We start from the raw sequence: 23,505 nt of genomic DNA on the forward strand, positions 1-23,505 counted from the left end.
AAAATTTCTTTCCTACTTCCTATGTGTCCATTGTGAAAATGCTTTTTGGTGGGAAAGGAGTCAAGTCTTAGATATGTAAATCTTGGTTCCTCCTTCCTCGACAGCCATCAGAATTTAGACTGAACCTGAAAACCACATCCCCTAGTCTAACAATATGTAAGGGAGCAAATACATACAGTTCTAGTGTGGTACCCATCTCTCTGAGGAAAACAGAGTGACTAAGCTTCTGGTTCCAACTTCTTGCTTCCCTTCTCAGCAGGAATTAAATCCCCCTTGAAGATAGGAGGGTAGGAGAGAGGATCAGCTAGACATATCTACTCTGCCTCCCTTTGAGCCACACAATGATGCCCTAATGGTTCATACAGGGGACAGCTTTGCTACAATTCCTCTCTCTCTCACTCACACTTTCTTTTTCTTCCAGTCTCTCTATCTGTCTCTTTCTGGGTTTTAGCACCAGTTACCAAAGCTTGATATTTCTGTTTACAACTTAACCCCTTATCAACAAAATGGATTTGTCTTTCCTATCTCAAGCTCAAAGAATAGTTTGTTGTCTGAAGGTTTCTATTTGAATGATTAGGAATTGTCTTTGTATTTAAAACTAAAGTAGGCAGTGATCAGAAAGAAAGCTGACCTTTATGCAGCAATTTAAGGGCTACAATGTGCTCCATATACTTTGTTTGGGTTTCACAACAACTCTGGGATATATGGTAGTTTCTTTATTTCATAAGTGGGAAAGCTGAAGCTCAGAGAGGGCCCATGATCATGCAACCAAAAAGCTGAAGAATGAGGATTTAAAGCAGGATTTTTTCCTCTAACTCTAAAGGCAGAACTCTATCCATATAGAGACTGTCACAATAAAGATCTCTGTAGAATTGAACAAGGGCACTATGGTTATGTCAGTAAAATAAAATGAAATTTTATATTGAGGCAATTATTCAAATGATTCATAGAGAAAAATGCTATTGACAGGTCAGTGGTTTGGCTCAAATTATCCATGTTACCATGTGACACTCAGAGTTCGAGGGATTTATCCTGTGGTCATGTAGCTAGCTAGCATTTGAACCTAGATATTCCTAATTCTAAGCTTAGCCCTCTATCCATTATGCCACACTGCTTTCCCATGTTTCTATTGAAATAATAATGATAATGACAAGAATGATGATGATGATGATGATGATAGCCTTTATATGATTTTTTAAGGTTTGCAAAGTACTTTACAAAAATTAACTCATTTGATCCTCACTATAATAACATAGGAAGGGAAGGGAAAGGAATTTATATAGTGCCTACTATGTGCTTGGCACTGTGCTAAGTAAGTGCTTTATAAATATCATTTCAGTTGATCCTTACTACATCCCAGCAAGGTAGGTACTGCTACTTCCCCCCCTATTTTACTGAAGAGGAAATTGATGCAGGTAGTGTTTAAAGGACTTGCCCAAGGTCACACAGCTAATAAATATCTGAGACTGTATTTGAACTCATGTCTTCCTGACTGTGGGCCCATAGCTCTATCTACTGAGCCACCTAACTGCATTTTGTTTGTGTAATATTGTAATGTTAATGGGATTTAAGATCTTCACCACCCATTAATAGACCTCAGGTGGAACCCATTCAGAGAGCTTGCTTAGGGGAGGCTTGCTTGTTTGAAGGCTTTCTTACCTTTTGTTAAATTCTAATTAGGCACTGAATCACCAGACTGTGATGCCCTCTGGCTCTAAAAAGGGTATATGTATGTGTGTGTGTGTGTGTGTGTATATATATATATATATATTGAAGTTAGCAATATGCTTTGGAGCTTACTTATTGGTAGGGTGTTCTTGTGATTTGACCAGATGAGAATCTGGGTAGCCATTAAGGAGCCCCTCCTTCCCCCTTTGAAAAACCCAGATGTTGTTGCTCTCTCTGGTAACTATGTATGTATTTCCTGGGTCAGACACTTGGATCTGTCTGTTGATTTGTGCTAATTTTTCAGACAGTTACAAGCCCTGTCTGTTGGTCTTTATTTCTCTGCTTGTATTTTCTCTATTTTCTTTGTTTGGATTTTTTCTCAAGGTCAGGGTGCTGATTTTTCCCCTGAACTAATGAATATAATTTAAAAAGATTGTTGGCCCTTTAAACATCTATATTTCCTAGTAAAGCATAGCTAAGAACCTGTTCTAGCAACCATCCTGGGTATGCCAGTATGGTCGCCACTACAGATGTAGACACTCTGGTCAGACCAGCTGAGTGTGTGTTTTGACCTTCCTTCTCACCATACTAACTTTCTATGGTCAGATTGTTTTTTTTCCTGTTGTTTGCTCATTTTCCCAGCCTATTTCTTGACTTTTTGCTATTCGTTAAAGTGGGGCTCTGCTTCTGGGGTTGAGGGAACACTGTCCCAAGCTTCAGGGGTTTTATACACAGCTTATTTCAGAGATATTTCTAGGGACCATAAGTTTTCAGTTGTCCCAATTAGTTAAGATCTAAGGAGAGGTGTGTTTAATAATTTTCTGGCCTGTGCTCTGGTCTGTGATTGACCACAAGTAACCTTTTTTGCCCTGAAACTGTGACAAGGGTCTACCAGGTCTTTGGGTGCTACCTTTTGACTGAGTCTGAGTTTTACAGAACAAATCCTTTTATTAAGGAGATTTGTTCTGTGGAGTTTGGATTCAGTCAAAGAGCTGCACTCAAGGAGCTAGAGGGTCACATGTGGCCTCAAGGCCACAGGCTCCCCACCCCTGTCTTGGTCTCTTCCAATCTTTCCAATCTCACACTTTATTCCCTTTCATGTAATTCACATGCATTGCCTTCCTTAATGTTGCTTGAACAAGACATTCCATTTCATGACTGCATTTTTACTGTCTCCCTGCCTAGAATCTTCTTTTTTTCCTCCTGTGGTTTCCATCAGGTCCCAGCTAAAATCTCCCATCTTGCAAGAAGCCTTTACTAAATCCCCTTAATGTTAGTGCCTTCCATTTGAGAATATCTCCAATTTATTCCATGTAGAGCTGGTTAGTTCATAGCTGTTCACCTGTTACCTCCCCCCATTAGATCAGGAGCTCCATGAGAATATGTACTCTCCTTTCTTTTTATTCTCAGAACTTAGTACAACACCTGGCACACACTAGTGCTTAATCAATTTGATTCAATTCAAGATTCAATCAACAAAAGTTAAGCTCCTAGATATGCCCAGAACTGTGTTAAGTACTGGGGGTACAAATAAGGCAAAGAAAGACACCTCCAAAGAGCTCACAGTCTGATGTGGGAAGACAACACAAAAAAGGAATAAATGGCTGTTGACTCAACTTGACTGGATGAGAGTTAGGGTTTGAGATTGATAATCTTGAAATTCTAACCCTACGTTGAATAAAAAAAACCTCTCCATTGACATGTGTTTCAGTTTGCCCATCAATAAAATGGGGCTATAATTTAACAGCTTGATGAAGACAACTAATGTCTGTAATAGTATAAATAATAATAGCTGACATTTATAAAGAATTTAAAGTGCTTTTCTTACATGATCTTGTTTGAGCCTCACAACAATCAATGAGGTACTTTCTCCTTTTTTTCCCCATTTTATAGAGACTGGACTTGAACCTAGGTATCTACTGACTTTGAGTCCAATGCTACCACTACACTCACTACCTCCTCGTAAACACTAAAGAAGAAAAGACTTTGTGCCCAGTACTATTGTTTTTCTAGACTGTTTTTAGCATTCCATCCAGAACATATCAAACCTGCCCCTTCTCTATAGGAACATCAGGATACTTCTCTTCATTATCTCGTGAAACTTCCCCTTGGTCCCACATTATAAAAACAATGCTGCCTTTCTGGGCATTGGGGGTTTGTTCTTGAGAGAAATTATTCTCTCTTCCCTTGCTCTCACTGTGATAAAAATGCCCTCCCTTTAACTCTACTGTGAGAGAGCCAAATCCAGGCCTCCTGCCTGCTACAGTGGAATATTACCATCAGGCTGGTCCATTAAATTTCATTTGAAAGTCAATTTTATCCCAGAGCGGTAAGTGGTGTGTGCTTATGTCTTCATCTACGCTAATTAGGAAAAGCAATTTGCTGCACATGTCTGAAAAAGAAAAAAAAGCTGATCACATTTAAGCTCCTGATGGATTGAACTGTGGCTCACGTGTTTGTGGTGTTGGTACAAAGTACAAAGTGACTTCCCATATATAAATGATGGTGTGTTCTAAAAATGGTTCAGTCTGGTGACTAGGGATTTCTAAGTAACTACATGCAATTACTTTTTGTTTTGGAAATAAGGGTTGTGATGTTAAAACTAGCCTTTTCCCTTAGTATTTCTGAATCCTAAAATGGAGTTAGTCTATCCTGGGATATCAGTGGTCTATGTCATGTTTTCAGTGACTCCCAGGAATTCACATATCTTAGCCTCCAAGGCATTTCTCCCAATCTATGGTTCAAGTCTAGAAAGGTTGAGAAGTTATGGGGCAAAGGACACTTGGGCTTCCCCCTCTCATTTATCTATCTTCCCAGCCAGAATATACTATACCCATTTCAACTCAGGATCAAAAAATGGAGAGCTTGAAGGGACCTCTGAGGTCATCTAATGAAGTCCTCACATTTTACAGATAAAGGGGGAAAAATACTTCAACACAGACAGGTTAAATGATTTGCCCAAGGTCCCAGAGGGAGTTCATATTAGAAGTGAGCTCCTGGGAATCAAATGACAGCATTTTTTCTGCCTAACAAAAGCCCTGAATTTCATAAGGTTTCCATACCCACCTCAGAATTTTATTCAGTTGACAATATCTGGAAGAAACTTCCATTGAAATAAATATTGATATGTAGAGCATAAAGGACTCAGAACAATTTGCCATTTGCTAAAAATTCAGAAAGCCCAAAATAAGGGCTGCAGGTTGTGGGAATATCAGCAGTCAATTTGTAAGAAAAAGGGGGAGGGGAGGGCGATGAGATTATGAAAATGTGAAAATTTTACTGTTTCTATCTGTTTTGCTAGAGGCCTGTGAGAATTGGCATGAATCCAAAGGCACCAGGCTTGAATGAAATCAAGCTATGGGTGAATCTTTTGAATTAAAACTGAACATGCAAAACTGAAGCTATTTTACTATATAGAATAGCATAATAAAGTAGTGGAGCCTTTGTTCCCTAAATATGACTTTGTAATGTCATGTTGACTCATTGACTAATAAGACATTTGAGGCTGCTTGGGTTCCATGATTCCAATATCTGTGGAAGCAAGTGGTAAAAATCAAGTCAACTGCATTTATTATGTTGCAGACAGAGCACTGAAAATAAAAATACAAACAGAAAGAATGACAGTCCCTGCCCTCCAGGAACTTAGATCCTAGTAGGGGAAGAGAACACATTCTAAGAAGCTGAAAAGGAGTGAGAGAAAATGAAAGTATCTAGAGTGGTGGCATGGTAGAGAAAGTCCAGAGCAGGGTTAAAAATTTGTTCTGGGAAGTTTGGATTCAGTCAGAAGGCCACACTTGAGGACTTAAAGGGTCACATGTGGCCTTGAGGCTGCAGGTTCCCAGGTCCAGAGAGTCAGGAATTCAAAGCTGGAGAAGAATGAAAACATAGTTAGCCTGAGTATCTTCCTTAAATTGGAGGTTATGGGAGAAAGTGGCCAATCAGAGGGAGAGGTTTTAGGAGTACTTCTTTTTAAAAAATTTTTTTTAAATTATATATATATATATATATGTATATGTATGTTTATATATATGCATATATTCAAATCACATGTAAAAACAATTTTTAACTTTCATTTTTAAAAATTTTGAGTTCTAAGTTCTCTTCCTCTCTTCCTTTCCTCCATCCTTCCTGAGATGGCAGGCAATTAGATATAGACTATACATGTGCAATCATGTAAAACATATTTCGTGTTAGCCATATTGCACAAGAAAATATAGACTAGAAAAAAGCACAAGAAAAATAAAGTTTAAAAAATATTCTTTAATCTGCATTCAGACTCTATCAGTTCTTTCTCTGGAGGTGGATAGCATTTTTTCATAATGAGTTGTTTAGAATTGTCTTATGTCATTGTATTAAGAAGAACTAAGTCATTCACAGTTAATCATCATACAATATTATTGCTACTGTGTACAATGTTATCCTGGTTCTGCTCTCTTCACTGCATCAATTCATGAAAGTCTTTCCAGGTTTTTCTGAAAGCATCTTGCTCATCATTTCTTATAGCACAATAGTATTCCATCACAATCATATACCACAACTTGTTCAGCCATTCCTTAAGTGATGGATTTCCAATTCTTTGCTATGGTAAGTACTCTAATATGAGAGGTAGTTCAGGGATGGAATGAACTTCCAGGGTGAAGAGGTTTCTATGGCATGATAGAGAAAGTCTTGTGGAGTGTTAAGAAAGTAGTCAATAGAGGAATGAAGACATGTTTGACCTGAATGTCTTCCTTAAAATGAATTTTCTACTAGAAAGAATGGACTTGTAACCAAATGATTTGTGTTTGAGGACCAGTGCTGACATTTACTAGCTCTGTGAGCAAGTCACTTAAAACTGCATGGTTACTATGATTATTAAACAGTGTAATTAAAGAATTCAAAACTTTTAACCTTATTTTTATAGACATCTTTTTTAAAACATCATATTCATTTCAGAATATAGCCCCCTTTTTCCCACTTTCCCTATCCAAAGAGCTAGTCCTTGTAAACAAAAATTGTAAAAAGAGAAAAAAATAGGAAGTCAGCAAAGCCAATTGTGCCTGATAATATATGCAATATTTCATATCCATAGCTCTGCAAAGAAGGAAGGTATATTTTCCTAATTTGCTAGGGTCAAACTTGGTCATTACAATGATTCAGTATTCACCTTTATTTTTGATTTTATACTATTTATTCCCTTTACATTGTTAGTCATTGTGAGTCTTGTTTCTTGAGTTCTACTTGAACTAAAGCATTTTGTAAGTTGTCAAGTACTAATAAATGGTATCTTAGAATACTCAACAATGTTTGTTTTTACAAATATCTACATGCATGGTATGGTGAGTTGGGAAGGGGAGTTCTATAAAATGAGCCTGGAAAAGTAGATTGGAGCCAGTTTATGAAGGACCTTTAATGCCAGTCTTAGTAGATAGGTCATAGTGAGCCAATAAAGTTTTTTGAACAGAATGGCAGAATAGGACATATGCAATAGTTCAGGTGAGAAGTGACAAGGTCCAGAGGTGTTTGGAGTGGTTATTATATAAGTGGAGAGAAGGAGAGCTTGAGAGGTGTAGAGATGTTATAGAAGCAAATTGGTTAGGACTTGACAAGTGATTGGGCATGATGGTTATGAAAGAGACAGAAAAATTGAAAATACCTCTAAGGGTTGTTATAAGGATCAAATGAGACTCCTCTGTTAGGAATTTAAAGCTCTTTATAACTTGACTTCAGACTAACTTTCCAGCATTATTATAGATCACTGGGGCTCTGGATGTTCCTTAATACTTGGAATCCACTCCTTCCTCACTTCTTCCTTAGACTCCCCAGTCTCCTTCCAAGTTCAGCTCAAATGTTCCCTCTTACATGAGGGCTTTCTGAGTCTCCCAACTGCTAATATCTCTCCCATCCCTCAAATTATTAAATATATATATATATACACACATATGTATATATTCATACATATACTATGTTAATGTATGAAAATATACATATATAAATATATACACATATATTTGTATGTATGTGTATAATTTCTCCTGTAGAATGTAAGCTCCTTGATGGTAGAGACTGTTTTGCTTTTTGTCTTCGTATCCCCACTGTCTTCTGCATATTGTGGGCTTAATAAATGTTGGTTGATTGATTGAACCCATCCACAGTCACTCTGCAGGAAGGACCCAACGCCTTCCTTTTGAAAATACCATGATAGATTGTAGAGGAATTAGTTTAGGATTTCAGCACCTACTTGATGCCTCTGAAATCATACAAACTAGGCATCTATCTACTGTGCCCATTGATTAAACCAGCCACAATCACTGACATAGCCTCTTTGCATTTATTCATTAAATGTGCTCCTATTCATTCTTTTTTTTTTTTGGAAAATGGTATATATTTTTTTCTAACTTGTCAATTAATTGAACCAGAGCTAGCCTCTAACCTGGGGTAGCCAGAGTCAAACAGAATAGGCTAGAGACAGGAGAGTCAGGAATCAAACAGAAGTTTAATTTATTTCAGAGTGAGGAAAATGCTTGCAGGCAGTAGCCCTCTCCTTCCCCCCCTCCCCACTTCCAGAGAAGGGGGCTTATTGTGCTGGGGCAAAGGCAGATCTTATATACATAAAAAAAGTGAGCTGGACCAATACAATCATTCTTAGCAGTTTCCATGGTGGACAATCCTGGGTCCTGTGGGAACAGTTTCAAGCTGATTGTCTTAAAGGTCCTTAAGCCTTCTGGTTATTTAGTGGGGTACAGAACCAGAATTAGTGGTTTGAACAAGAGTGCAGTATCTGGTTTGGTTCACTTGGCTGTTAACAAGAAACAAGGATTATGAGTATGTCAAGAGATATGGTGGATGGCTTTAGGCTTCAGAATCATAAATCTTTCAGTGAATACCTGGTATGATATACTTTGCAAGAGGGTGTGATCATCCATAGTGCAAAGGATTGTTGTTATGCCAAGCTTGAGGCACACACAGCCTGCTTGCTGGGCCTTAGATCTGGGAAACAAGGTGTCTCCAAATACGTTGAAAACCTTCATAACATCTTTCACATTCTCTTCTCTGACACTGCCTCCACCCTGATATAGACCTTCATCAACTCATTCCTGGTCTGCTGCATTAGCCTATCGGTTGTTGGACTCCCTCCCTCAAGTCTCTCCCCACTCCATTCCACTCTTCAGTCAGCTGTCAAAATCATCTTTGTAAAGTGTAGGTCTGACCATGTCATTCTCCTATTTAATCAACTACAATGGCTCCCTATTGCTTCTGGGATCAAACGTAAAATCCTTTGTTTGTATTCAATGCCCTTTGAAACTTGCCCTACTTCTCCCCTCCCCAGTCTTCTTTCACACACACACACACACACACACACACACACACACACACACACACGACTATCCTCAAAGATATGGTTTAAATAAATGGAGGAATGTTTTTCTGCCAAACTTGCATGATTAAGTTCATGTTTGATGTATCTTTTATAACTGAGAAGTCTTTTTTAAAAAATGAAATCAATAATTTGACTTTAAGAAAACTAAAATTTAAATTGTACAATATTTTTGTGCATAAGTTATCCAAAGTCTGTGGGGATTTGGAAGGCAAAGAACGAGAGCTCATTCTTTAAAGGGGTGATTTGGACTCTCCGATGTCACCATTCTCTTGTACAATAATTTGTGACACTACTTTCAGTGTAAGGCTCTTTCTTACTAACTGCCCATTATAGGCCAGTGAGCTTGACTTTTGAAAATTTCTTTCAAAATTCTAGACCGAATTAATAAAGAAATGGTTAATGAACAACTAGCAAAGGAAGAGACCAACTTTATGAAGAGCAAGTCATGGCAGACTAACATTATTTTCTTTTGTTCACAGGATTATTAAACTAGATTGGGGAGGGTGGGGATGATGTGGACATAATTTATTTAGATTTTAGCAAGACATTTGATGAAGTGAGTTACGCTTTTTTAAAAGATGGATAGATATTGGCTAAATGATAGCAGAGTGAGATGGATTTAGAAGCAGATGAATGACTGAACACAAAGTGTCCATTAATGGCTCAGTGTTGGGTTAGCAGGAAATCTTTGTGACGGGCACAAAAGATGACTGGTGGCCAACTCAAATAGAAACTGGGGCTGTTAAACCCTGTGTAAAAATCCCTGTGGACAGCATGTTGACTTAGAAATCACATATTAACACTATCTATGTTCTAGTCTATTTTAATTTATTTTGTTAAATATTTCCCCATTTTACTGTAATCTGGCTCGGGTTGCACTGGAGTGTTTTGGAACTCAGTGTGGTCTGCAGGCTTCCTGTTTGACACCTTTGTTCTAGGTCTCTACTGCCACTTACCATTTTTACCAATGACTTGGATAAAGGCAGATATTCTATGCTCATCAAATTTGAGATGACAGGACTCTGGGAGGGACACACTGGAAGGCAGAGTCGGGATCTGAAATACATCAACAAGTTAGAACATTGGAATGAATTGAATAAGATGATGTTTAATAAATCTAAATATTAAGTCTTACACAAGTTTTAAAAAATTGATTTCCCAGGTACTAGCAGTTTGTCTAGAAAATGATTTGGGAGATTCAGTGAACCACTGGTTCAATTTGAGTCAACACTGTAATATGGCAGCTGAAAAGGTTAATATAATCTAGAGCTACGTTAAGACAGATGTAAATCCTAGGAATCAAATTTTCATGAGATTGTCCTCCCTTGTTTCTTATTCTACCTGTCTGACCACTCCTCAGTTTCCTTTGCTGTATAATCATCTATATCATATCTCTGAAATGTGAATACACCCCAAGGCTCTGTCCTAGGCTTGCTTCTCTTTATCTCCATCTGTCTGTCTTTCTCTGTGTCTGTCTCTCTCTGTCTCTGTGTCTCTTTCTCTGTCTCTTTCTTTCTGTGTCTTTCTCTTTCTCTCTGTGTCTCTTTCTCTCTTCACGTTCTCTCTTTTGGTGATCTCATCAGCTCACATTGGCTTAATTATCACTTCAAGACTGATGTCTCCTAGATCAACATATCTCACAACTGATTTCCAGCCCCATGTCTCCTGTTGGACATCTCCAATTGGATATTTCACAGGCATCTAAAACTTAACATTTAAAAACAGAACTCATGATTTTTTCCAAAAACCTGCCCCTTTTCCTAAGTTCCCTATTTCTGTTGAGGATACCATCATCCTTCCAGTTACCCAAGTTTGCAACCTGGGAGTCAACCTTGTCTCTCCACTCTCACCTGCCTCACAATCAGTTGCCACATATGGTCATTTTTACCTTCACAGCATTTTTTGTATTTCTTTCTTTCTTTTTATTTATATGTCTATCAATCTATTTCAGGAGACAGGCAACACATAACCAACATTTTTTTTTTTTGCCTTTTGGAGGGCAATTGGGGTTAAGTAACTTGCCCAAGGTTACACAGCTAGTTTTTTGTTTGTTTGTTTGTTTTGGTGAGTGTTAAGTGTCTGAGGCCAGAACTAAACTCGGGTCCTCCAACTCCGGGCCGAGCTCTTACTGTGTAACACTGTGCCATCTAGCCGCCCCATAACCAACGTTTATTAAGCACTTATGATATGTGTTTATCGAATACAAGGTTATTATGGTTGTTTCCTATTGTGTATTGTGTACCTAATCTATTCCATTAATCTAACACTCTATTTCCTAGACCCAGTACCAGATAGTTTTGATGATTATCATTTTGTAATAGTTTGAGATCTGGGATGGTGAGATCCCCTTCTTTCACTTTTTTTTTCATTAATTCCCTTAATATTCTTGACCTTTTATTCTTCCAGATGAATTTTGTTATTATTTTTCTAGCTCTAAAAAATATTTTTGGTAGTTTGACTGGCATGGCACTGAATCAATTTATTAATTTAGGTAAAAGTGTCATTTTTATTATATTGCTTTGGCCTACCCATGAGTGATTAATATTTTCCAGTTGTTTAGCTCTATCTTTTTTTTTGAAGCTTATATGTATCAAGCACTATGCTAAGCACTGGTGATATAAATATAAACAAAAAAGAAAGATATTACTTGCTGTTAAAGAACTTACATTCTAATGGGTGGAGATATATAAACAGAGCTTAAAAGCAGAGGATAGGAATTGTGGAGTGGGATGGGAAGAGAAGATTCCTTCTTGGAACCTGATGGCCAGGTCCAAAGAGTCAGAGGCATAGGTAAGAATGAATCATGACCAGCCCAAATCCATCTATAAAATGGAGGCCCTGGAAGGAACTATCTTCATAATGACTCTTGTATACATCTCATGGGCATCCTGGGTGTCATACCTTATCACCTCATGTCTGGATTGTTGCAATAGCCACTGATTGGTCTCCCTTCCCCATTCTTCCAATACATCCTTCATTCAGCTATCAAAGTGACCTAAAGCACCTTCGATAAACTTGAATAGTTCTCTTCTCCAGGATCAAATATAAAATCCTTTTGACTTGAAAAGAGATCCTTTCATAATCTGGCCCCTTCCTACCTTTCTAATCTTCCTTACTCCCTTCCTCTTACTCTGCAGTCTGGTAATACTGGTCTCCCTGTTGTTCTCTGCACAGGACCCTCTGTCTCCCAACTCTTCAGATTTTCTCTGATTAATGGAAACTCCCTCTCCCCTCATCTCTACATCCTAGCTTCCCTGAATTTCTTCAGGCTAAGTTCCCAACCTTCTGCAAGAAATCTTTCCATTGTTCTTTAGTAGTACTCCATTTCTTGGCTCTGAGGAAGAGGGGGACATATTTCATTTATTAATTCTTCAGGATTTCCAGTTACTCAGTTTCATTTCCTTTCAAAGGTGGTCTCTTCATTTATGGGTTTTCATTATTGCCTGTGTTGTTCTTTTTAACTCTATTTTACTCTGAATCATTTAGTTCATAAGAATCTTGTCATGTTTCTCTGCATTTCTCATATCCTCTTTTTCAAAACTAGTCTTTCTTAATCTCAGTGCCTTCCTCTGAGACAACTCCAAATTTATCCTGTATGTGATATCCTGTATTTGACACAGCTTGTTTGTATGTAGTTGTTTTCATGTTGTCTCCATCGCTAGACTACGAGCTCCTTGAGAACAGAGAATTTTGGGGGACATGGGGAAGGACAGGGCTTTTCTTTGTATCTTCATGCTTAGCACTCTGCCTGGCCCTTAATGAATACTAGCTGACTAGTATTGAGATTTACTGCATTTACTAATGAGAGAAGGGCACTGATGTGGTTGAAAGAAGAGTTCAGATAATGAGGAAAATTCCTGGTTGAGAAGGCAATTGAGTCATCAGAATCCATAGAGTCAGAAGCACAGAGAACAAGGATGAAGACCCTGGAAGACTCACCAAAGGGGACCAGCATGGTGGAGGGATGTCCCAAAGTGAGAAGACCCATGGACTGAGGGAAGCTCTGGGTGATAATTTAGCTGAGTCATAGCAGTGAGAGCAAAGTGTAGCTGGGAGAGGAATGAAAGGACCTTGTCACCTCTCACCTGAAGGATTGCAATAACCACCCAATGAGTCTGCCTGCCTCAAGCTTCCCTTTTATGTAATAATCTGTCCTCTATGGAGCCACCAAAGTGATTTTCCTAAATTGCAGGTATGACTATGTCACTTCTGTACTCAATAACCTCCAGTGACTTCTTTAACTTTAAGGATCAAACATAAATTCTTTTGTTTGGCATTGAAAGTCCTTTACAACCTAGCCCCAATTTACCTTTCCAGTTGCAGACAATCAAGAAAACAATAAATCAGGTTCTGATTTGTAGTATTTGCAGATTATAGCATTTCCAGATTATATATGCATTTATGTGTATATATACACACATGCACATATATGTTTGTGTGTACACATACATATGTGTGCATATAAATATATAATGTGTGTATATATCTATCTGTATCTATATATCTGTGTCTATCTGAAAGCTCATTTGGCCCTTGCCTGTGAAATAAGCACTATTATCATCCCCATTTTACAGTTGAGGAAACAGACTGAGAGTAATTGAGTCATTTGCCCAACAAGTAGGTGTCTGAGGCAAGATTTGAACTGGTTTTTCTGTCTCCAGGTTCATTTCCTCTACTCACTGTAGCCCCGCACAGCCTGTGAGTCATTAGTTATTCTTATTTCCTCACTTGTCTTTTTCTTTGGGAGGGCAGGGTGGGGAGGGAATGCAGTTATACTGTCTAGGATTTCCCCCAGGCATTTAGTACCCGCCTCTTTCAGAGATACCCAGAGAATCAGTGGTTCTGTAAGTATGGGCATCCTCTGTGTAAACAGGATCTGGTCCTGCTGCTTATCCCACCTTTGTCTTAGGACCATTTCTACTTCCACAGAGAAAATTGGGGACTGTAATGCATACATTTATTTGATTCATGACAAAGTACTAATTGAGGAGGAATCCTCAATCCTCAACGGGCCTTTTAAATGGTGTGTTTTTATCTAATTCTTGAAGATGCCTGCATTTAGGGAGAGGAGAACTGGACAGACAATGAATATACCCAGCACTTTGTATATCAGCCCTCATACAAATTCCTTTTTATATTTGAATACACTGATACCTTACTTCAGACTAGTTTATTTACCTCAGCTAGGCTCCCTTCCTTTTAGAATTTCCTCTTTGTTTTAACTTCCCAGTCTTTAATCCCAATTTCCCCTAAATTCTCCTCCTCATTCTTCAGGCTCTGGGTTATATAGTCCTTTACAGAAAAGCCTGACACATGCTAGGAATGCCATGGTCTGTCTATTGATAGAATCCTAATAAAGCTGCCCCCAGCCCCAATATTCTAACTTTATTATAGGCCTGGCCCTAGTGAACAGCAGGCGTACTGCACCTACCTACCCTCCCGACCCCAATGTCCTAACTTCTTTGTATATGCCTCACTGCTCACTAGAACAACAGGTGTGTCCCTGAACTCATAGTTCCCACAGAAACAGCAGGTCTGTCCATATGATGAGAACCTAGCTACTGCCTCTACCTGGTCAGGGCCCCCAGGCCCATTCCCACAGAAACAGGTGTGTTCTTGTATTCAGTCACAATCACATCATCCATCTAGCCCAAGACAGGACCACAATAGGTAGCCAGTTGGAGGGCAGAATGACCAGAATGTTTAACCACCGAACCATAGATAGGGCCCCTCCTCCATTACCTAATCCCCTAACGAATCCATGCTCTATTACCTAATAAATTTCTGTTGTGTAATTGTATCTTTGCCCTATAAAAATCCATCTTGCTTTCTCTCAAGTTGCTGGTTCCTCTTGGAACATAGCTTCATGAGAGGTGTCAATCTCAATAAATGCCTATACTTGGTGTTCTGACTCTGAATTCTTTGAGACAGTTCCACCACAACACATCATGAAATCGCAACAGTTTTTGGGTGGGCAAAGCCCCCACCTCAACAGTTTTTGGCATCGCTGGGTTTAAACCACAACACTATGGCATGTCCTTGTTTATATACCCCAGTATTATGCTTGCCAGCCTAGTAGCATTACTGATTCATCCTCAACTTGCCACCTATCTAAAAGCCCTTGGACTGTTTTAAATTTTTAATTATTTTTTATTTAAATACATAATTTATAATTTATTTAAAATAACGAACATCACTCTATTTAACACTCTTAGGTATGGTGGGAAATTGGGAAGCCTGATACATGGTTATGACCTTTGAGTAGCTCTAAATCTTTTCCCCAGCATTTTTGCTTAAAATCAGCCCTGTCTTCGATATAATCTAAAAATAGCCTTGTCTAACTTAATGGTTGTGGTAACATGTTTAAGAAAAAACAAAGCAACCTAACAAAATACAGATGAACAAGGTAATGGGCATTAGTTAGGTGTGATGTTGCATGAATTTTGTAATTACAAAATAAAACATTCTAACAATTCCAATTGTAATCATAATAAATTCGCAACAATCAAAATTCATTAATATTAATATACATACATTAAAATACATTTACAATTTATAGTAGAATTCTTGAAGTTTCTAAAAAAGAATTTTGTTTTCATTTAGAGTGAACAAATCAACAAAACCTAATCCTTCTGATCAATAAGATTTGTATTAAAATAGCTACTTTGTCTTAAACAAAGAAGATCATGATTTAGAAACAGAGAGCACCTTTGACATCATTTGGTTCTTATCTCTCATTTTTACATATGAAGATGGTGAGCCCCATAGAAGTGAAATAACTTAGCCAGGATCATTTAATAATAGTAATAGTCTGGATTTGAAAACAGGTCTTCTGATTTAAATTCCTGTGTACTCCTCACCATGCTGCTGTACTATTCCTACATCACGTTGAAAAGGGCATGCATCATTTAAAAAATGGTTTATTGATACCTTTCGTCTTTATATCAATATCACAGGTGGGGGTGGGGCGGGCGGGTAGAAAGGCAGGGGAAACTACTTCTCTACCCCCAGTCCAGAAAGAGCCTCCCTTCCTTGTGACAAACTAAGTAAAGAAATTTTATACAGAGATAGCATCTGACACTATATATAACATTGTTCTCTAGTAGCACACCATTTCTTTGCTCTGAGGAAGAGGGGGATGTATTTCATTTATAAATTCTTCAGGATTTCCAGTTACTCAATTTCATTTCCCTTCAAAGGTGGTCTTTTCATTTTTGGGTTTTCATTGTAGCCTGTGTTGGTCTTTTTAACTCTATTTTACTCTGAATCATTTAGTTAATAGGAATCTTTTCATGTTTCTCCGCATTTCTCATATCCTCCTTTTTAAAAAAACTACACAATATTCCACTGCATTCATATAACAGTTTTGTTTCTTTGTTTGTAGCCAATTCCCAGTTGATGAGTGCCTTCTTATAGATCAGGTCTGACTGCCTATGGAAAACCTGGGCCTGACATAGTGGGGCAGAAACAGGCCCTGACCTAGGGGGTCAATGCTGGGCTTCATTTTAGAATAGACAGTAGTGGTAGTACCTATGCTAGTGTTCCTGCCTTGGCGCAGGAGAGGCAGCCCTCCAACCTTCAGTGGTGCTAACTCTGGCATGGAGAGACAGTCAGTTCTAGTGGTGAAAGTGCCTATAGCAGCAACCCTAGCCTGGCATAGGAGGTGGCACACAGGTCCCAGTAAAGAAAAGCTATAGGCCCAGTGGCAATGGTGGGCAGATATTCAGGCCCTAGCAGTGTGGGCCTGAGTATGGGCATTATCAAAGGTAGGTCCAGTGTAGTCCTTTGCTCACTATAGTCTGGAACTGATTAGTCTCTCCACATTGCTACTAGTATAACACTCAGTAATCGCTGGACATTCTTTCATAGGGATGACTTGGAAGACCAAAGGGTAGCTATTAGGGGTAGGGAGTGGCTTGCTTTCTGGTGATATGGCAGAGATGACACTATCTACTCAATCCCTAAAGAAGCAGGTGCCAGAGGGAGCAGTGTAGGTAGATATACAGGTCCCAGCAGAATGGACACTGGCATGGACAGTGGCAAAGGTAGACTCAGTGTAATATGGAACTGATGGTGCCCTTCCCCAATACTACCAGCATAGTACTCAGAGAGGGTTTACAGGACCAAGGGGTGGCATTGTTGGGAAGTAGGTCTGTGATAGTAATGGAATATAAAGATCCCCCTGTATTGGCTTGGTTTTCAAATTGATTGTGTTAAAACCCAGAGCTTGTTAATCCCACCTGTGGGATGGACTTGTTGATGTGAAAAGAGAGTCCTGAACTGGGAGCTGCTTGGTGACGTAGATTTGGAGAGACAAGAGAGAGGCAGAAGAACTTTTTGGAAGCAGCACCCTCGTGGAGGCAGAGAGAGAGACTGAGAGGATTGCTGAGGGCCACTTTGAATTGCCCTGGAATTTTGAGACCTGCCCCTGGAGCTGCCAAGGACTGAGGAGACATGGCTGTTTTGCTGGTACTTTGTCTGTCTGTTTTGATGTTGTTTTGCCAGATTTGTCCACTGGTGAAAGACAGTCCTGTTGAAGAAGTCCTGGAACCTGGCTGTTGGCTAAGAGCTCCTGAGACTGTCCTGCAGACAGAGAGTGAATACATCCACTGGTGAAGGACAGTGCTGTTGTTGCAGGGGTCTGGGAACCTTTCTGTTGGTTCAGAGATATTGAGACTGTCCTGCAGACAGAGAGTGAATACTGTCCACTGGTGAAGGACAGTGCTGTTGTTGCAGGGGTCTGGAGACTGTCCTGCAGACAGAGTGAATACTGTCCACTGGTAAATGACAGTGCTGTTGTTGCAGGGGTCTGGGAACCTTTCTGTTGGTTCAGAAGCCCTGAAGAAGGATTTCTTGTTGTATGTTTACAGAAATCCTGGGAGAGGGTTTTGCTAATGTTTTCAGGGGTCCTAGGACTGTTCTACAGACAGAGGATGAATTAATGAAGAGACTGGCAATGTATCTTGTGGCCTTGCTAAGCCTTGTCTCCCCAGGAACAAAGATTGCTGAGAACTTGCCTTGTGTCAAGATGAAGAAAAGACCTCCATTTGGGTATTAAGTGCTGTGCTTAAACTTGATGTAACTCTGGGGTAGATTCAATTGTGATCCAGGGGTGGGGACTTTTGACCTTTTTGTATTCTATGGTTGAACAAATGAATGTACTTCACTTAGTTTGGAAACTAATCTCCATTTGAGAAGAGGGGCTTTGTGGTGGACTAAATGAAGGTACAGCCTAGGGGTGGAGTAGTATTTACCCGTGTTTCCCTGATAATAAGACCTATCCCGAAAATAAGCCCTCCCCTTACTATGTAAGATTCCTCTAAAATAAGCCCTCCCCCGAAAATAAGCCCTATTGAGATTGCTACTGTAGTGAAGGTGATCCCCTGCGCTACATGCTACATTATGGTACCCTCTGTATGTACCATCCCCTCCCCCGGGTGAAACGCACGCCGCGCTCCAAGCTGCATCCAGAGCTGCAGCAGTGAGCTCGTCATCCTGTTCTTCCCCAGTGATTTACTTATTGAATAAAGGTACATTTTTTTGTTCACATTTACCTGTTTATTAAAATTGCTGTCAATGTTCATTAAAATAAGCCCTCCCCTGAAAATAAGCACTCTGGTGTTTTTCTGTCCAAAAAAATAATAAGACAGTGTCTTATTATCGGGGAAACACTGTAGAACAGGGACTTTGTAATTGATTGAATGAATGGAAGGTCCTGGGGTGGGGTAGTACTTGGAGATTATTTAATCACACTTAGTAAATGCTGTATTTCGAATGATATCATGTTTTGACCTTCTCTGTTCTTGGTTTGTCACTGAATAAAATGGAGAGCACCTATGCTGGTATTTTGAACCTTGGGAAGTTGCCTTTCCTTGACATTACATTACAAGGTCGCCTTCTGTTTACAAGGAAGAAGTGAAACTGTATATACAGCTCCAAGGAAGAGGCAGGAAGTACTTCAGAAGAGGTCTCTATGTGGCCAAGGTTTAGTATTCTCCCCTTTGTGGCATCTTCAGGAAGAAGGTCCTCAGGGGAGAAGGATGAAGTGTGTGGTGGCACAAGGAGATTCTTGGTATCAATGCTGGTACTGGGACAGGTTGAATGCAAGCAGGTAATGATCTATTCCAGCTGGCCTGATCCATTATGGAAATCAGTGATTGTACAGGAGGATGTACAGGATTGTTCAGTCCCCAAGTTGTTAATGCTGCTCCTGGTTATGGTCACTTCTTTACATAAGAAGACTCACCACAACTGCAAAGAGTTGGCATTGCCCAGGACACAGACTGGATTGTTTAGATCCAGGGCTTGGTCTTTTTGAAGGGGAAGGAGAAGCCTATAATATGGGGTCTTTATTTTCCCATATTCAGCTATTCATCAGGGAACGATTTCATTCTTGGTTGTCTCTTGTTTTGTTTTGCTTTTCTATCTTTCTGGCAAAGTTTTTCCTCTTCTCATGCTGCCTGAGGTGAACTTATTGAATGCCAAAATTAGGGCTGTCTAAAGCCATGTAAATAGTAGATGATCCTTTAGAAGACCAGTTGATAAGAGTGCTGGGACTGCAGTCAGGAAGACTCATCTTACTGAGTTCAAATCTGACTTGAGACATTTACTAGCTGTGTGACCCTGGGCGAGTCACTTAACCCTGTTTGCCTTAGTTTCCTCATGTATAAAATGAGATGGAGAAGGAAATGGCAAACTACTCTACTATCTTTTCCAAGAAAATTCCACATGGGGTCATGAAGAATCAGACATGACTGAAAAATGACTGAACTTGAAAGGGTGGGATATGGTGGGAACAAAATCCTATAGCTCTTCCTATACAATTTAGTCTAGTTTTGTCCTTAAAAAGATACTGAAACTATCCTTAAGATTCATTGGCTCAGGAGACTAAGGCTCTCTAAGGGGCCTAAGAACTAAATTTTTTAATTTGGCTTCCTGGTCATGTGAATACAAAAAAGCCACAATCCAACTGCTCTTTCATGCTTGATTAACACTGGCAACCAAGTGGCCTGGGAGTGTTGTTACTGAACCTTCTTGCTAAATATCCTTCTTCTGTTACAGCTAAGTAAATCTTCTTTTTGTTAAGTGCTGTATGTCCAAGTGTTTAATTTCATTCAAATCTGAGATACCAGATCTTATCTTGTAGGCTCACACCTACTTTGTTTAAGGTTCTTTGCTTTCATGAAAAGTGTTGTTATAATGTGTGTGTGTGTGTGTATATATTGGACCTTTGCTTTGTCTTTGACTTCTTTTGTGCATAAACCCAGTACTTGAATTGCTGGGCCAAAGGGACAGTTTAGTCACATTTCTTGCATAAATCCATATTAATATCCATAACAGTTGGACCAGTTCACATATGTATTAGTTTGCTTTCCTTCCTATGTCCCTTCCAACATTGACCACTCCTAATTTTTATCTTTGAAAATTTGCATGGTGTGAGATGAAAGCTCAAAATTTTTTAAATTTACATTCATCTCATTATTGAGCATTTGGAGGAAATTTTCATTTCTAGTGAGTTGGTTGTGAGTTATTTTTTTTCTCATAAGGGTTCTTTACATTTTCTCCTTCCTGACCCTGCTGAGTTTGCTGCATTTAGGGGCTCTTTATTTATTTGAAAGGGTAAAAAGAAAACTGTCCTTGAATTATGCTTCATTCCACTGTCTTTCCAGGATTTCAGCATAATCTCTCTTGGTATCATTTTCCTCATCTGTAAAAGGAGGGAAGTGGACTGATCTAAACCTAGGATCTTAGGTATCACCTTGCCTTGCTTTATCCCGTTTCAGAGACTATAGCCTCAAAAGCCTGAATAGCTGACAGCTCCCACTTCCCTTTGGTATGTACATCTGGCCTTAGAAAGCCCAAGAAACCCTTTAGTTAAGTCCATACATAATGCTTGGAACCCAGCAGGTGAGCTGTTGAGAATGAGAAACTCACCTGTACAATGTAGTATGGGTTTCTTTGAGCCATTCACTATGGGAATTATGAGACCTCCCGGAAGAGTTCATTAATAAAATATTTCTAGGCTACAGGGCTCAATAAGAACAGTTTCAGAAGACATTAGGTGACTTAATGGAATATCTGTTTTCTCTTAAACCTTGCCTAATGATCAGTCCCCTACATCTTATATCAGAAAAAAAGTGAATTTGTGATCTGTCATTAACATGGGACATAAAAGAAGTTAATGATTTAATGATATTGTGTAGAACTGGAGAAGAGGGATTCTGGGGGGTCACAAGTCCTGAAAAACTTATATATATATATCCCCCTATCTCCACTTGATTGGGGGAGGGGCACAAAATGGTTGCATTGTAAAAGAAATTCCACCTTCTCTTTTGATCCCTACCTCCTCACCCTGCTCCAAACACATATAAGGAAACCTTACAATGACATCACATGCTATTAAATTTAAATTGGAAGACTTACATGAAGGGAGAAAAAGCAAGGAAGGCCTGGACTTGAAAGTGATACAAAAGTGAAAGGAAAGAAGGAAGGAAGGGAGGATGGAAGGAAGGAAAGAAGGAAGGAAGGAAGGGAAGAAAGAAGGAAAAAAGAAGGAAGGAAAGAGAGAAAAAGGGAGGGAGGGAGGAAGAAAAAGAAAGAAAGAAGGAAGGAAAGAAAGGAAACAAATTTAGAGGGACTAGAACTTTAATCAGAACTAGAAGGAGAGTTTGCTTGTTAACTTACTTGGTTCTACCCTGGTAAATGCTGTCTTTCTATCTACCTATCTATCTGTCTATCTATGTATGTATCTATGTATATCTATCTATATCTGCCTGTCTGTCTATAGCTATAATTTTAATCTTTGGTTTTTGTGTTTATTTGATAATTTGTCTTGTTGATGGTTGTTTATAATATTATTAATTAAAAATATTAAATTCTGGACTCCCGAACAAATCTTCAGAAAGGGTCTCTTCATTTTATTGAACCCTCCCCCTTCTCTTGACTCCCTGTAATTCAGAGGCTACTTGTGGGAATTGTATTTATGCCCAAGAAACTGCCTTGATATTTAAGATGTGAAAGCCAAAAATTATTTCCCTGCTTTGCTTCATCAGAAACAGAACTGTTAATCTTCTGTCCTTTTCATTCTGTAATGTTGCAAGAACAGAGCATGTTAAGTTAATGCATTCCTTTCTCAAATTATCCAGCCGCTTAGATCATCACCATTGTCTGGGGATAGCTGTCAGAGCCAGCCAGCTTGCTGGGCCTTTAGCTAGAGTAAAGTTGGAGCTTATCCATTGATAAGGCCACTAACCAGCCTGGTTTAGCAATACACTGAAGGTAAAAGGTTAGTAGGCACTTTAATTGAGGTCATCAAGGTGAATCAGTTTCCTCCCCTTTCCTCTTCTTCACAGGTTTCTAAAAGACATTGGCATTGCACCATCTAACATTGCTGTTCCTTGGGCCATCTAACAACACCCACAAACAGAAGTGAGTCACTAGGGAAATCTAACTTTAATTCATGCCAAGGCAGAGTAAATACTGCTACACCTAAATCCTGCCTCTCCATAAAGGAGAATAACTACATTTGGAGGCAGCCAAATTCATATTAGCTGGCATTAAATTAGTATTTACAGAGTGCTTTAAATACGTTATTGTATTTCAACCTCACAACACCCTGTAAGGTATAGGCACAATTATCCCCCCTTTAAGAAGGAAAAAAAAACCTGAGATTCAGAAAGGCTAAAGGATTTGTCCACTGTCCTACAACATCTGTCAGAAATAGCATTCAGATCCCTTTTCTCATGACTGTAAGTCCAGCCTTCTTTCCACTATGCCAGGCTTCCTCATTATAAAAAGAAACCAGGATCCCCACTAACCCCCTCCCCAATTTTAGAAATCCCTTTCAGCCCTTGACCATTGGAGTGCCTGCATTTATTATCATCCCAGAGGCCCAGTTGTGCCCCGAGGATGGAAGAATCAGGCCCCAATAAGAATCATAAGTTTGAATGGCAGCTTTTCTCCGTGTGGCACATTAAAACCTAAATTGTGCATTACTGTCCTTAGAGCCTGGGACAACTGCCTTAAGAATCCATGTGACCACTCTAGTATGCTTTAAACCAGTATATTTAGTCATTCTTGTTAGATGAAGCCTCTCTCTGTGGCTTTAGTCAGTGTCTGTTTACCTGACCTGGGCAGATCAGCCATCATCATCACTCCTCTAAATGAAGGCATAAAGTTTTCAAATAGAACCAAGGCATCTGGGAGGGACAATCACAGAATCATGAATTTTACAATTGGTACAGCCTCTAGAGATCAACCAGAGGCTACATCGCCCCTCTTATAGAACTCGCATTACATGTTTACACAGCAATTATTTTTTCCTTCTTAAATTCTGTTCTTTCCCGAGGTGGCTCAACTTCCCAGACTAGTCCTGGAAAAACTTTGTAGAATTGTTACAATTCTCTTTTGAGGATGCCACTGCTGATGTCTACACACACACACACACACACACACACACACACACACACACACACACA

The 23,505-nt window shown here is 39.3% G+C and overlaps 2 long non-coding RNA genes across 2 annotated transcripts in view; one reads left to right on the top strand and one right to left on the bottom strand.

Moving 5' to 3' along the window:
• LOC138144356 (uncharacterized) overlaps positions 1-23,505 on the top strand; it is a 54,535-nt gene that overhangs the window by 28,868 nt on the left and 2,162 nt on the right. The window lies entirely within an intron of this gene.
• LOC138144355 (uncharacterized) overlaps positions 5,031-23,505 on the bottom strand; it is a 54,221-nt gene continuing 35,746 nt past the window's right edge. The window contains exons 3-4 of the long non-coding RNA XR_011163918.1: positions 9,985-10,084; positions 5,031-5,534 (exon numbers count right to left, since the gene is read on the bottom strand). This is a non-coding gene — a long non-coding RNA (uncharacterized lncRNA). The remainder of the gene's footprint in view (positions 5,535-9,984; positions 10,085-23,505) is intronic.

This window comes from Petaurus breviceps, unplaced genomic scaffold (assembly GCF_028583685.1).
Source record: "Petaurus breviceps papuanus isolate PSGF00001 unplaced genomic scaffold, PetGlider_PUasm1.0 90700, whole genome shotgun sequence".
NCBI classification, from domain to species: Eukaryota; Metazoa; Chordata; class Mammalia; order Diprotodontia; family Petauridae; genus Petaurus; species Petaurus breviceps.